This window comes from Falco biarmicus, chromosome 4, assembly GCF_023638135.1.
Source record: "Falco biarmicus isolate bFalBia1 chromosome 4, bFalBia1.pri, whole genome shotgun sequence".
Classification (NCBI taxonomy): domain Eukaryota; kingdom Metazoa; phylum Chordata; class Aves; order Falconiformes; family Falconidae; genus Falco; species Falco biarmicus.
This window is the reverse complement of record NC_079291.1, coordinates 91,890,306-91,904,998: the sequence shown is the minus strand read 5'-3', so window position 1 is coordinate 91,904,998 and position 14,693 is coordinate 91,890,306. Positions and strand designations below refer to the sequence as shown.

General features: G+C 43.0%; 1 protein-coding gene across 4 annotated transcripts in view; it reads left to right on the top strand.

Moving 5' to 3' along the window:
* Positions 1 to 4,259: 4,259 nt before the first annotated feature.
* The window catches only part of CNTN6 (contactin 6), a 149,559-nt gene continuing 139,125 nt past the window's right edge, over positions 4,260 to 14,693 (top strand). The window contains exon 1 of one of the 4 annotated variants that reach the window (XR_008821757.1): positions 4,260 to 4,761. The gene's annotated coding sequence lies outside the window, so the exon portion shown is untranslated. The remainder of the gene's footprint in view (positions 4,762 to 14,693) is intronic. The other 3 variants (XM_056338262.1, XM_056338261.1, XM_056338260.1) reach the window with 3 other exon arrangements.

Sequence of the window (14,693 nt, the reverse complement as noted above, 5' to 3'; positions counted from 1 at the left end):
TCTGTATTAACATTCTTCCACATGACTCTCAGTGCTAAAACATACAGAGAAGACATGCTACTGAGATTTTGTGCTCTCCCCAGTTGCATGGTAAGAGCATAACGAAGTTTTAAAAATAATATTTTAAATGTCTGTAAACAAAAGAGTGAACACTGCTTCCAGAGTAAATTCCTTTCCTCTTTTCCAAAAGAATGCAGAAATAACTCCAGAAGGACACACGTACATTACTATTTGTTTGAGATGTGGGTCTGCTCTGCAGCCCAGGTCTATGAGCTGATTTGCCATCTAAAGATGAAAAATGTACATCTAAAGATGTAAAGCTGTAACACACTGTAAAAATGACTAATCTCATTGAGTGGCCAAATCAAGTGATGATGTATGGAAGCAGTAGTAACGCATGACTTTAATTATTGCTCTCTGGTAACTTGCCCACTTCATTGCTGGAGTGATCGTATCCCCTCCCTTCCTAGCAGTAGTCTCTTGCCTGTAAGTCATAAAAAATATAGGTGATTTTGTTTTGTTTGGGTTTCTTAGTTTTCACTCTGCTGAAGGGAAATAGCACGGCTCCAGCAGCAGACTTTTTGAGGAACTCCAGGTACAACAGTCCATTTTCCTGTGTGATTTCAGGGCCTCTTTTATGCAAGATCAGATCCCGCACCGGTGCCTGAACAGTGCAACTACCCAGCTTGTCCAGTGTCTCAATGAACTTCATTAGTAAATTCTAATTTTTCCTGTAATTCAAATGAGTTACTATGAATTTTAGCCTGCATGTTTCCATCATCTGTGTTTCCCAATGTGTCTCTGACAAGACTCTCAGGAACATCACAAGACAAAGGTGGTACAACTCATTAATTTGAAATTATATAGCTTACTTCTCTATTTAAAAAAAAAAAGTCACAAAGGTGCATTTATCTAGCATTTAGTTTGCTATTAGCGTGTGCTGCAATTTATTGCAGAATAAGTCTAACAGGATTGAGGAGAAACTAAGCCAATAATTTGAAGAGTAATTACCTGCTGGCAGTACACAGGGACGCTGTGAAGTTTTACAAAAGCAGTGAGCGGTAGCTCTAAGTAGGGACTTTCTCCAACATCACACAGGATGCCTGCAGTTGAGCCACTTGTATCCAAACTTATTTAGTTTGTAACTCAGCCTAGTAGTTTTGCCTCTGGAATGACTGCTGGATAAACCCTGCAAAATTCACTCCCAATCTTACTTGAGCAGTACCTATGGATTCATAAAGATGATTGAAGATTTTAGAGTAACCAAAAATCCTATGCACAGCATAAATGCCAAATTACAATTTAGGTTGCTCAATACGCCAGTTTCAAAGCAGTAGGTGGCAATGCCTGAATAAAGCACCTCACGGGAGGCAATCACATTCCTTTGTTCAAAGGAGTTGCATCTTAAGCCTTAAATTTTGCCTTTGTGATGTAGGAACTAGCTCAAGGACAAGTTGCCATCTGAGCACAGCAGAAAGAGTCTAGATCATATTAGTCCTTGATCTAATTCACTTTAAAATGTTGCTAAAGACAATTCGAATTTATCTACTGTGTGTAAAAAAAGAGACAGAAAACCCAACACAGCGACAAGAAGTCAGCAGTAAGCTGGAAAGCTTGCTCTCCTTTTGAGGGCATAGTGACAGCTCTTACAAAACCCCCACATCTATGATTTGAAGGCATCTCCAATTTTTACAGAGGAAACAGAAGAGAAAGCCTCTTCCAGACCCTTCCTCAGCAGAGTTTTTGCAAGAAACACCTTGGCCCAACTCCTGCTAATTCACTTCTGTCTTCAAGTTTACGCTCCAGATTCTATTTGCTCTCTAGTTTATAGACCAGATCCTATCTCTGAGTTATTTTTAGCCTACAACAGTGTCCTGAAAGCTACACAAGGACTTTGTGCAGCTCGTTCTGAGCTAGGGAAACTTTTGCCACTCTATAATCCAGGGCCAGCTTCTGGGGTGACTGGAGCCCCATCCTAGACTGCTGAGGTTGCTCAAGCCTCCCCCCAGATTGCTTTACAACACAGCAGCCATCGCCCATGCTCTGACACTGTCCAAACCTGAACAGGAGTAGGAAGAAGGCTTAATGGTTGGAAAGGTTTGTTTAAGGGGCTCCTGACTGCTGGGAACACAAGGTTATGCATGCTAAGGAGGTTTCTTTGATCAGTGGTGGTTTTTTCTTTAAAAACAAACAAACAAACAAACCCCCCCCCAAACCCACCAAACAACTGTTAGACAGCTTCTTCTGCCAGAATACGGCAATTCTTCAAAAATAAAAGATTTGATGAAGAAATGTCACCATCAATGAGATTTTGTTTTGCAAGAAAACTGGGCAAACTCACAACATTTTGGTAACATTGAAATGTTTTTTCTTGACCTTTAGGAACAAGCTGTTTTGACATTCAACTTTATCATCACTTTCTGTGTAATTTCTAAAAGATATAGGCATAATCTTTAATAGGGTATGACATAGTTCAGAAAATCTAAATCAGAACTTCAGAAGTTTTAATAAAAAGACAATTTAGATGTTCAAAATTCAGGCACTTGGGTGTTACAAGTCTTTCCTGAATGAAAACATGAGACCTTGAAATGAATAATCTACCTTTAGAAGGGACATGTCTAAACTTTTTTTTCCATTCCAAGTTGGAAATGGGCAAGTTTTAACAGCATTATTTTCTTCAGCAGCTGAGAAGTTCTGCTCGCACAGTTTTGTCAGACAACCAACGCATAAGCAAGATAATTTGTTTTGACATAGAAAAGATCAGATTTTTAATAAATTTTTAAAATCAGTGATGAGAAACTTTAATCTGTTGTAAGCAACTCTTTGCCTATTTACTCTTGGTACAACTTAGAAAAAGCACTGATGTTATTTAAAAGAAAATTTTAATGAGGAAATACCTAAAATTCCATTTCAAATCTTATCCCTAATTAAAAATAGAACAGCTAATTATAATGCCTGTCTACTTTAAAAGGTGCTGCAAGGCTTAATTAATTGTCGGTAAAACTCATTTGAGAAGTTCATACGATGGAAGTGTAAAATTGTTTATGTTAATCAGGAAGATGGCTAGGAGAGCTCTGAAACAGGAGGGGAGCGTTCGCCACCCTATCCTCGCGGGGCAGGCATGGGATGCTTGGCATTTCTATGTACATCCCATGAGCTCCCATAGTCCTGTTGTCCCAGTTTTACAAATGAAGAGCAGACCAGGACAGCTGAGGTGCTTCCAAGGTCATAAGAGAAGTCCTCCAAGGAGGTTGGGTTGAACCTGGATCACTTAAATCAGGTCCAATGAACGACCCTCCTCTGCAAAGGAACGACAGAAACCTCCTCCTCTCCTCTGTTCTTAGGAAGGACAACATCAGCACCTTCTCTCCTGCTACTGTTACTTCACCTTTCTTCAAGGGCATCTCAACAGCCACTTCAAGTAAAAGCAACTTCACCATTGCCACTCAGCAATGACTGTGCATCTCAGCACATCCAACCACATCAGAGGGAGAAAGAAAGTGGCCCAAAGCGATTGGTACCACGGCAGAGCTATCGAGGAGATGCCATCAAGTTCCTGGTGCAAGCACTCCGCCATCAGCAGCTGTGCTGGAAAATCAGGGGATGCAAGAATGTGCTCCCAGGGTATAGGTGGGGAAAATTCAAACCCATTCCTCCTCTTCTGTTGACTGAATTGTTGTCTTGGTCTACTCTGGGCATCCTTGTGCCACTGTGTGTTTTTGCCACCCAACTTCCACATCGTCTCCGCTTGCCATTGCTCAGACAGGCAGGCAATTAAACCCATTACAAACTAATGGATTTACACTGAGATTACACTAAAATGTTGTGAAGCAATGCCTGTGACACAATTGCACTTTCCTTAGCAGAAACATTCAGAAAACTGCTGTTTCCACTTCTATCCCCTGTGAATACAAATAACTTTTGCTTACTAAAGGAAAGGCATTCCCCTGTCTGAGCTTTGCATTTGATCTCTGCTGAAGGAGTCCCAAGAGGAAAAATGGAAATCTAAGAAGGTTTGAAGTTTACGTGTAATCAGGATTTATGTCTGTGCTACTTTAAACAAGCAAGTTGTTCCCCCTGCTTTTTTTTTTTTTTTTTTTAATGGAAAAAATGGAGGGGTAGTTAAATGTTTGGAGAGGACAGTCGGCGCTGGGATGTAATCTGCGTGTTGACTTGCATCCTATGAGCTTAATCTTGTGGAGCTCAGGAAGCAATTGTGGGACCCAGGAATAAACAAAATTATTTCCATTCCTGTCCTAAACCTAATACCGAGTACTGACCCAGTTTTCAAGAAAAGAGGTTTCTGATTACCTGACAGAAGCTCATATTTGTACGAAAAGAATGGCAAGAGCACATTTAATCTTTTCTGCTACTAGTGTGACAGCTGCGCTTTTGCTCTCTCAGCTTTCTTGAAGGATGATCAACACAGAGCTAATTTTTATACGTTCAAGATCTCCAGACAAGAAATATGCATAAACTGTAGTAGCTGTTTATCCGATTCAAGCACTAATTGTGCGGGTCCTAGCACGAGTACAACGGGAAAGCAGTGTATTTCACGGTTAATACCAGTGAAGAGACACGCAATGCTCAGTGGATAAAAGGCTTGTAGTCCCAGCTGGGAAAATAGTTCCATTATCTCCCAGCTGCATAGACCTTCCATACGGCTCCGTTCTGCCTCGATGAACACTGTGGCTTGCTGAGAGCTTGAAACAGTTCTGCAGAAAATTGTAAAGATCCTGAGACATTTCACTGTTAAGATCTGTAAGTACAGAATTGTGCTGTCTGCTGCAATGTGAATAATGCTGGGGGAACTGCATTTTCTGTGGGGTTTTTTTTTTTCCTTCCTCAGTAATTTTCGTTAGCATAAGGGGTAGAGAATGAAAAAAAATCACTGCTTTATTTATGCTATGTTCTATAAATGGCTGATGCTCCAAATGTATACATTCTCAGAAGAGAAAAATGTGTATAATGAATCTGTATGCATGTGAGGTCCGAGTCAAACAGACCAGGAGGCTGTGCTAGTAACAGACACCACAGGTATATTATTTGAGTATCACAGCTCTGTGCTGCAGTAAAACGGACAACACTGAGGATGACAGTGCTAATTTTGGCACTTTCATATGACTTTCTACAGCACATTAAAAGATTAAGTGGGTAATGAAAGCCTAATATAATTTCTACTGGCTGAAGGTGTAAAAGCAATAAACATAACTTAAGGAAAATTTAAGTCCTAAAAAGAAAGTTTTCCCTGTTGCTCACTGTAACAATTAAAAAAAAAATTAAAAAAAAAATATCAAGTTCACAAGGTATGTTGAACTTTGGGTTTTGCAGCCAAAGATTTGGAAGAGTTTTAGTACTTGCCATTTGTTTACACTGTATGACACAGCTTTAAAGGAGGGAAATATAACACTTTATAAGGAGTTTTGGAAGTCTGTGGTTCCAGAAGCAAGCAACTGCTGGACTAGAGCTTTATGTTAAACCATATATGCCATAGTGCTTTTTGGGTAAATACTTTGATTTGGACAGTTGTTGCATGTGTCTCTTCCAACAGCTTTTGCACAACCAGGCTCGATGCTAACAGTTTCCTGCAGCACAAATATATCTGAACGATTAAAAAAGACGCAAACAACTCTGCAGTGCATTTAGATAACAGTTAGTTGTCCTTCAGTCAACACTGCAACCATTTTCAAATAAACATTACAAATTGAAAGTCAGCCTATTTACTCCTCTGAATAGCATTTCCTCCTCCCCCCCTTTTATTTTCTCCCACAAAGAGAGGGGAGTTGTCAGAGCACGCCTTCTGCATCCAGTATTTGGAAAGTTCTGCAAGTTCAGGGAGTTTTTGTGTGTGCGCAACTGAACCCTGCAGTGTTTGTAATTCCAGGCACCACATCACCACAAATAACCCATCCTCGCCAGCCAGCTTTTGCTTTGGCGCTCCAGAGGCACTATGTCAGTGCTTCCCATTCCATGAGTCTCTGCTTCAGAGGTTTTATGACACTAAAAAGTCCCAAATCAGTACCTATATAAAGTTAGCAACTACCATATATCATATTTTATTGTGTAAAAAAAGAAAAATAAAGCACACCAACGTATGCAGCTATAGTTTTCAAATGATGGCAAGCTCTTGATCACCATGTATTAGAAGTGTTACCTTCCATGCTGAGGATAAAATTATAAATAATATATAACAACTTAAGTGCTTTAAATCAAATAGGAGACACATGTCTCTTCCTTTTCTTCCAGCTTTATGATCAGTCTTAAAAGGGCTTGTGGTGTATAATAAGTTATCCTAAAATTAATTTATTGCAGTTGAAGCAAATATTTCCATCACAGAACAAGGTGCCAGCATCCCCAAGAGGACTTGAAACACAAAGTTGCATGTTTGCAGTATGTGAGCATGAAGCACCATTTGTATTTGTACAGGAAATTTTCATTAGAAGGATGTTTGTCTTGTGAGTATACGAAAATATATCAGCTCTTCAAAATGGCATTCAAATTTTTCTTTTCCCCCAAGAAACTGTATTAGATGCATGTTACTACAAGACAACATTCCTTTTGCTTAAAATTGTGACCGAGTTTATTCCAAAAGATTGCCACAGATTGCCTTCTGCTACCTCCCGCTCAGAGGCCAGCTAGATGCTGCTATCCACCTTCCTGGCTTGCTCAGGGAGACCAAGACACAAAACCCATCTGAATTCCACCCCGGTTGCCCACAGCCTCCTGCCCTGGTGCGGCCGAGCCTTTCCGACCTCCGTGGAGGAGGACCAACACCAGCAGGTCTGGCTCAGAAAGTCCTTCATTCCTTCTTACCAAAGGCTGTGCTCAAAGTTGGTTATAACTACGTACACGGGCAAATCCATAGTCTAGGCTTCCAGCTGAGAGGCAAGCTCTCTTTGAGCAGCCAGGACACAAAGAACCTCAGGCACAGTTTTACAACTACCAACACCTGTGCTGGCAGTTATCATCTCCAGGACACCAAAAAACCTACTTTGTAGGAACACACCAGTATTTAGATGATTTAGTGACCTTATTTTCATTCACGAACTAACAAATCTCTCTTATTTACATAAAGCCTTTCTACAAGTGCAGAATATGCAAGAAAAAACACCACACCATTAACAAGAAAACCAAGTATCTTTGAATAGCTTAATCATGGAAAATAAAAATAACCCCTACCAAAATAGATCAGGACATTGCACTTACAGTTCCCCAGCTTGCTGAGAAAACAACCACACACAACTTGTGCAGGACAAAGCACCAGAGATACAGAAGACCCCACCTTAACACTAGGAGGCTGCTGAACGGAACAGGTCAGCACAGAGTAGACATAGCAAGATATTTTTTGCACAAACACAGGGACTTGCATGCATCAGTTTCAAAGGTTTTAACATCTCCAGAGAGAAGCAGAGAGCAAAAGCCTGAGCTTTGCCATACCTTTCTGCCCCAGGCAGCTCCTGGTGTGCTCCCTGCCCAGCTGCAGCACCTCCAGCCACAGCTCCACCTGGTGAATCAAGTGCAGCTGGTCACCACTTTCTTTGGCTTTTATTACTGAGGGCAAAAGGTGTTTCCACCCATTTGTTGAGGGACTGTAAAGTTAATTGTCCCATTTTAGGCAAAGAAATAATTAAAGACTCCAAACACTCACTCCATTTTTAGTAATTCGCAACAGCGTGCTCCAGTTTTAGTAATTTGCCTCACTAAACTGCTTTTTTTAATATTTTTTTTTTTCAGCAGGACATGTTTTACTAAGGTCTCACTAGCTCTGTGAGTTCCCCGAGTTAACCTCTGCCCAAGCCCAAAGTGAAGGTGCCCCTGTGCCAGACTCCTGCCTGTAGTTAACTGCTCCAAGTGCTGACACTGGCCCGAGGGAGGGTCTTGGCATAGCTGGGTACTGAAATCTTCCAAGATTTGTTCCCAGGCAACTTGATCAGCTTCAGAAGTTGTGGGAAGGGCACAGTAGGAGAAACACTTGCCTTAAAATGATGTTGGCTGAGCAGTCCCCATCGAGCAGGCAGCTTTCAGCTTGACTCACTCCACACTTTCCTCCGTCCCCACCAAGATGCAGAGCCCTTCGCTCACAACACCGCTAAAGCCAGGCAGCGGTTTGCACGGTGCAAGGTCCGAAAGGTACCGGGACAGGACCTGCCTGGGGTCACCTGGAGAGGGCAGAGGACAAAACAGTGACTCACTGGCACAGACAGAAAGGAGCAACCGTCCTTCTTGTACACTATTGGATTTTCATGAGTACAGCAGCAGCCTCCATGCTCTGTTTGAGGATGGGAGACAGGTGATGCCTCTTCTTTATTGCTAGTAGCAGCTGGGCCACATCTAATCAGGTTACACATTATTGGCATATTTCCTGGCTTGCCTTTTTTTTTTCCTTTTTTTTTTCCCTTTTTTTTTTTTCCTTCCCTTGATCCACAGTGACTCAGTATTACAAACCTCCTGTATTAGTATCCCTTGGGATGATGCTGTCATTTGGCCAACCTGGTTTCAGGACAGCAGTGGAGCACAGCCCTACCCACAGTAAGGATGCTCTCCAGCCACACCACCTTGCTTACTGCGGCTGGGCTCTGCAGGCAGGAGCCCTATGTACGGCTGCCACCACCTGTGTTCACCCTCTGGTCAGCATCCAAAGGGGTCTGGGATGGGCTCTGCCATGATCCCAGGCCCTTTTGGAGCTCAGTGCAGGAGGCAGTGATGAGGACTGACTCACAGTCAGGGTGACAACGTATCCAGGTAGCCGCATATGTCCCATGGAGCTTTATTTGGGGGGGTCTTTGTGTTTGGATTCCCTGCAAGAGGAAAAACTCCACAGCATGCAGTGCTCAGGAGAGAGGGGTGGGGAGGAGGGAGTGAGAGAGAAGAGTAATTTCCCTCACTTAGACCCTCTAATATGTTTCTAGCCTATAAAGACAAGAAGGAATGGATAAAGATGGTCAGAAAGGCAGTTTGTTTTATTAAAATTCTTGACAGCATCTGCTGTAATGCTCTTGTTAAAAGAGATGGAAAACAGCAGAAAGATGAGAGAAACAGTGTTATGTCCCTGCTCTTTACACAACATAATAATATGAGAACTAATATAATTGGTTTCCAGATAACTGTTTTTATTAGCCATATCCAAACACAAGTGATCCAGCTGCCCAGGTACACAATAACCCTCTCCAGGCTCTGAATCACAGCTCCCACCAGAGGCATCTCAAACAAATAAGGTGCTACCTAATTTTTCTAAACTAAGTACTCACTATTCTTCAGGACACCCTGATGTGATTGCCAATAGGATCCATTTTATATGTAAGATTCCTCAGAAAAAAAGTGAGAACTGTTTCATATTTGGTAATGAACTAAGCTCTTTTGCGGCTGTAACCAAAGCCTGAGGACCCCAAGTCCCTATCTGTGGTGATGCTTGCAAGCAATCTCTTATTAAACCTGTGCCATGGAGAAGGCTGGCTAGAAAACAAGGATCCTCTGCTACTGAAAATTGTGTAATTTTATTCATTCCCATTCCTGTGTGGAAGGGGCTGAAGTCACCTGTCTCAGAGGGACTGGTGGTCTGGGAGTCAGGGCTATCATCTCATGTCTGCATCTTTTGACGTGCAAAAAAAAAAAAATAAATATCAGCAGTTAATTTGCTACCCTGCATCAGTAGATTACTCACTGCTGTTCTTGCTTGAACCTTTCTCATGAGGGGTCAAAATGAGCAGACCCTGGGGTAGGTCTGCCCCAGCAGCCAGCAGTCTGGGATAAGGACACTGTCCAGGGGTACAGGACACCACAGTTCAGAGTAGAGATTTCATCGCTGCTCGTAACTTTGAGCCTAAACTCCTGGCTGTTCTGGAACTTCACTTCAGCAGTTTTCCTGTGTATTTGAGAAGTCTTCCCACAGCAAATTTTGCCAGAGCTGCTGAACTCCTGAAGAGGCTGGGCTTTGATGAAGCGGCATCTTGCTGAGTACTGAACATCAGAGCTGTTGCTATCACCCCGCAATATGGACTCTGTGTGTTCATCTTTCCAGAGTGCTCAAACTCCACTGCTAATAGACTTGGAGAGAGGAAGATTTTAGAGGATTTTAGAAGATTAATGAGGAAAATACTTTCTATTCTGGGCAAAGGACATGCTAGGCTGAGTTATCAGCAAGTGTGAGAAGACAGCTACCTTTCACCAGCACCTTTTTTTCTTCACGTCCCTGTGATTAACATTGGGAATAGAGAAGCTGTTCAGGCTGAAGCTCTGTACCAAGTTTCCTCCAGTCAAATGAACGAATTTTTAGATGTTTAGTGATTGTTTCCCCTTCAAACACATCTTTTGTGCATTTTAGGCTTTATCCCGTCCCACTGCCTTGTCCGTTGTGAGGTCAGTCCACAAAAAATAGGTCTGGCTGGACCACAAAATATCTGCCACCATTTCTGAAATGCTGGTGCACCACATACTTTACCAATTCAAATCCCTTTCTCCCAGGTGTTCCCTCTCAAGCAGTGCCTATGCTGAGTTTGGTGTACACAGCACGTGTGGTACATCTGGTGAGAGAAACATGCATTAAAAGCACTGAAGTTTCTGCAACTTCATCTCTTCAAGCAGTTTCTGGTAATCCTACCATGAAATTACAAACCCAGCAAGACCACAGCAAACCTCACTATAAATTGTGCTTCCTCCAATTGTAAAGGAATCCAGATAAAACGTAGATTTTTATCACCTAAATTAGACAGCTGTGCCACACGCGCTATCCAGCATCCTGCACGGACTTGGTGTCCCAGCCCGCAGCGGAAAAGTCTCAGCTGTCTTGGCAGGCAGAATTTGGGTTTGTTTGCAGTAACCTGTGCTCCATCCCTGCCTCCCCCAGTGTCTTATAGCTTCCAAGGAGTCTGTCCTTGAGCCAAGAAGACCAAGCGTGTTATTTGCGCTGTGGGCCAGTTCTCCGTAGGGAAAGCAGACGCAGCCTTTGGAGATCCACACTGTGCATCCCGGCTGATCTCCAGTGCAGCTGCTGATCACCCTTCGTGCCTCGGTTGAGAGTCTCTGGCACATCTGGTAGCAAACACTATTACACCTATTTCTCATGCTTGCTTTAGAGCCGGCTAAGCCCTGGCTGGTGACTGCTGTGTACCGCGTTGTTTAGCATATCATATTGTAGCTGGTCCCTGGTACTGCAGCATTTCAGCTCTCCTCACACTGATGACATTCTGCTAATTTCCTTAATTCAGGCACTTAGCCCAAAATGGTTTTGTTTTTCGTAGGTTGATAATAGCAGGGAAGCTCTGCAATTGCCAGCAGATCTGGGCACTGAGTAAATTTCTCTCCCAGAAATTGTTTTGTCTGCTGGTTTAGCAAGAGCACTTAGGCTGCACAGCAGGTTAGAGGTTTTACCCCTATTATACTCACTTAAACTGCCACCTTTTTCTCAGCACTGACATCATTAGCTATGACATATTGCTGAAGCCTCTCCACAGAGGTGACCCAGTCCTTTCTGGAGCTATCACACAAAGCTAAAAGCCATATATATTTTTAACCCTGTCCCTTCTGGTATTGCTCAGTCCAAAGCCACCGGAGGTGCAGGTGTAATTTCACTGCCCTAAACCCACTCTGGTCCCTCTGTTCCACCATGTCCATGAGTTAGGTCTGTGTTTTCAATCCTGGCTCACTTTTCCTACCCAAAGAATGATAAAAAATAACAATATTTATTAACTATATAACTGTGTAATGCCTGGCCAACTGCACAGCCATCTGGTGAGGGCACAGTGATAGAGGAAAGACTTGTCAGAAGGATCTTCTTCCACTTACAAGGAAAACCTTCATTTCCTACACAGCTGAAATAGGAATGGTTATCCACGCATTTCTTTGCAAAAACTTTACAGAAGAAGTAAACAAAAAGAAAAGACTTATTCTTCAAGGAGAGAATTCTAGTAGGACTAAATGTACTAGAAATATTTGTTATCACTGCTGTTGGAGTACCCAGTAGCTCTGACCGGGACATGGTCAGGCTGATACCTGTGCAAATATTCCCCACGAAACACCCCTGTCCCAGGCAGGAGGTATGGTAGGGTGAGAAATGGAGGTATGGTGAGACACACCTCCCGCAGGTGTAGCTGCCTGAAAAGCAGAGAACAGAGCTCTGATACGCTGAATTCACAGCATACCCTCAGCCTGCTCTTGCTCTGCACTGCTCAGTGCAGGCTCCTGGCTCCGGCAGCCCCAGCTGTTACATCGGCCTTTCTTTGCCATGTTTGCTGGGGGGCAGCCGAGTAGAGGGCTGGAAGTTTATTGCACTGTTTGGCCACTTTTCCGTATGTGTTTCTGTCTGCTAATAGGATCATTCACCCCCTGTGCTGCCCACGCCCCACACGCCAATCTGTGCTGCAGGGATCATCCTTGCTGCAGTGGCAGGGATGCTTCATGCCCCACTGCTGCACCTCTGTGCTTTTGTCTCCATCGGAGACATCACCTTGGCTTTTTGTAGCCGCCTGAAGCAAAAGAGCATCCTGGCTTATGAACCCACACACAATTGCTGCAGTTCCAGCCAGGAATAAACTGCTCTTAACCTAAATACTCCTCTGAGGACACTGAGCTTGGGGGGAAGAAACATAACTGTGCTGTATCTAGTGCGAGCAGGAATAAGTGAGTGTAGTAGGTACTGGATAACTCTAGGAAGACGTTGTGAAAGCAGTTGGAAAGAGAGGGGAGGCAAGGAAGAACAGTGGTTATCACAGCTAAACAATAATGGCCTCTTTATATTGTAGTAAATGCAATGTTTTCAAATAAAACATATACTACTGCAGCTATGAAGACTATAAAGGCATTCAAAGCAAAAGCTTTGTCTAAAGGCAGGCCATAGCCTAATATCTCCAGGAAAAGGAAAACTCCAGCGTGTCAAGCCCCCTTCCATAGTGGGTGCCAGCGGGGCATGGGGGGGGCTGTGGCCGGTGCTCCCCATCACCCCTCCTGCCAGGTCAAGCTGAGTGCTACGGGGCAGCAGCACCTACAGAGAACACAGAATAGTTCATCTGACAAATTAGAGTGATAAAAATGATAGAACAAGGCAAAGCAGGCAAAGCTCATTAGTGCACGAAGCAGCACTGGGGGTGTATTTTGGTCATTCAAATCTGGCATGAAATGGGTGCACTGCGAAGCGGTGCAGAGTCCACTGTCACATTTGCAGGAAAAATATTTAGCATTTTAATGCAAAATGGTCATTTAGGTGAACCAGGATCTACCACTAAATTTTAAGGAATATTTGATAACTAGAGACTTCAGGGAAGGCTATTGGTATTTTTAGGATGCTCTCAGGAAGGCTATGGGGAGTGCTATTTGGAATTATTCTGTACTTGAGGTATTTCAACATTAATTGCACAGCTTTACTGAGAGATTACTAGTTTTAAAGTTAGTCTCATTGAAGGTGTTGAATAATGGATGATATTAAACTTTGGGATAGAGATGCAGTGGATTTATTTGGAAGACATAGGCAAGAGATACCCGAAATCAAACACCTGTCAAAAAATGGTAGAATAAAAGTTATGTATGAAGTGTAAGAACTGACAGAACGTACCTTACACACTGATTCAGGTAAAGTATAAATGACTAACCATGTCACGATTTTACCTCTTTGTCTGGCTGACTTTCTCAGCAAGATTGATTCGAAATCCATCTAAACCCTGAAAGGAATTAGCAGGAAACCACTTTGTTTGACAATGCCAGAGCAACCAGCAGCAATACCCCAAAATAAAGCCCGAGCCCTGCCTAACCAGGGGGCCTTGTTCAGTGCAGAGAAGCATCGGTAAGTCATACAAACTTCTCACTCATACCCACAAATGCAAAAGAATTATTTCGAGAGAGAAAAAAAACCAAGTCTGAAATTGATCATGAGGTGTACTAAGGCTGAGTCACAAAGGTATCTGCCACCGATGATTTTCTAGACTGTCCTGCAGAAGGCTATATCATAAAATATTGTGAACTTCTTTGTTTGTAAACAGGGCAAAATCAAACCTGAAACAGTGATATATCCCATGAATGCCTGGGTGATGTCTGTGAGCTTTGAACAAGTTAAAAAAAGTAAGGAAGTGTAAGTTCAAGTGCTATCGAAGTAAAGCCAGGTGAGATCCTTTTAAATACCTTTCCTTATGGGAGCTCACATTTCAACATCTTATTGGACAAACCAGGAGGTTGAAGATAGAAAATTTATTAAGAAAATAAATCAAGAAAAGTGTAATTTTAATAAAACCTGCTGAATAATCTCAGTTCCAGAATTTTTTCCTCTGTGTGGGGATGCCCTAGAAACAAACCCCCATGTGGGGCTGGGGGGGAGGAAGGGGCTCCTCGAGGCTGTCTCCTTCCCATGCCCTCTTCCTCTCCCTGGCGGGGGCGAAAGCTCCTCTGCATGGACTGTACCTATACGGCTTGTTTTTACTGCAGTGGCCAAATTCCTTCCCAGACCTGCTCCCCTCACCAGCAGCACTTGTGATTTCTTTCTTAACCGGGCGAGCGGTTAAAGCTGGTATTTCAACAAAATGTGGGATGAGGTGTTAAGAACAGAGTTACAAAAGGTGTTCAGAGGACACCAAGAGTTTAATCCAAGCCCCTGTAGGCTGATCAGGGCACTAGCATCGTGTGAGACCATCCTGGGGCCATCTCTTGCAACTTTTTGTTGACTGTCCATTGCCAGCATGGGCAGCATCGGCAGCGTTGGGTATAGCAGTAGA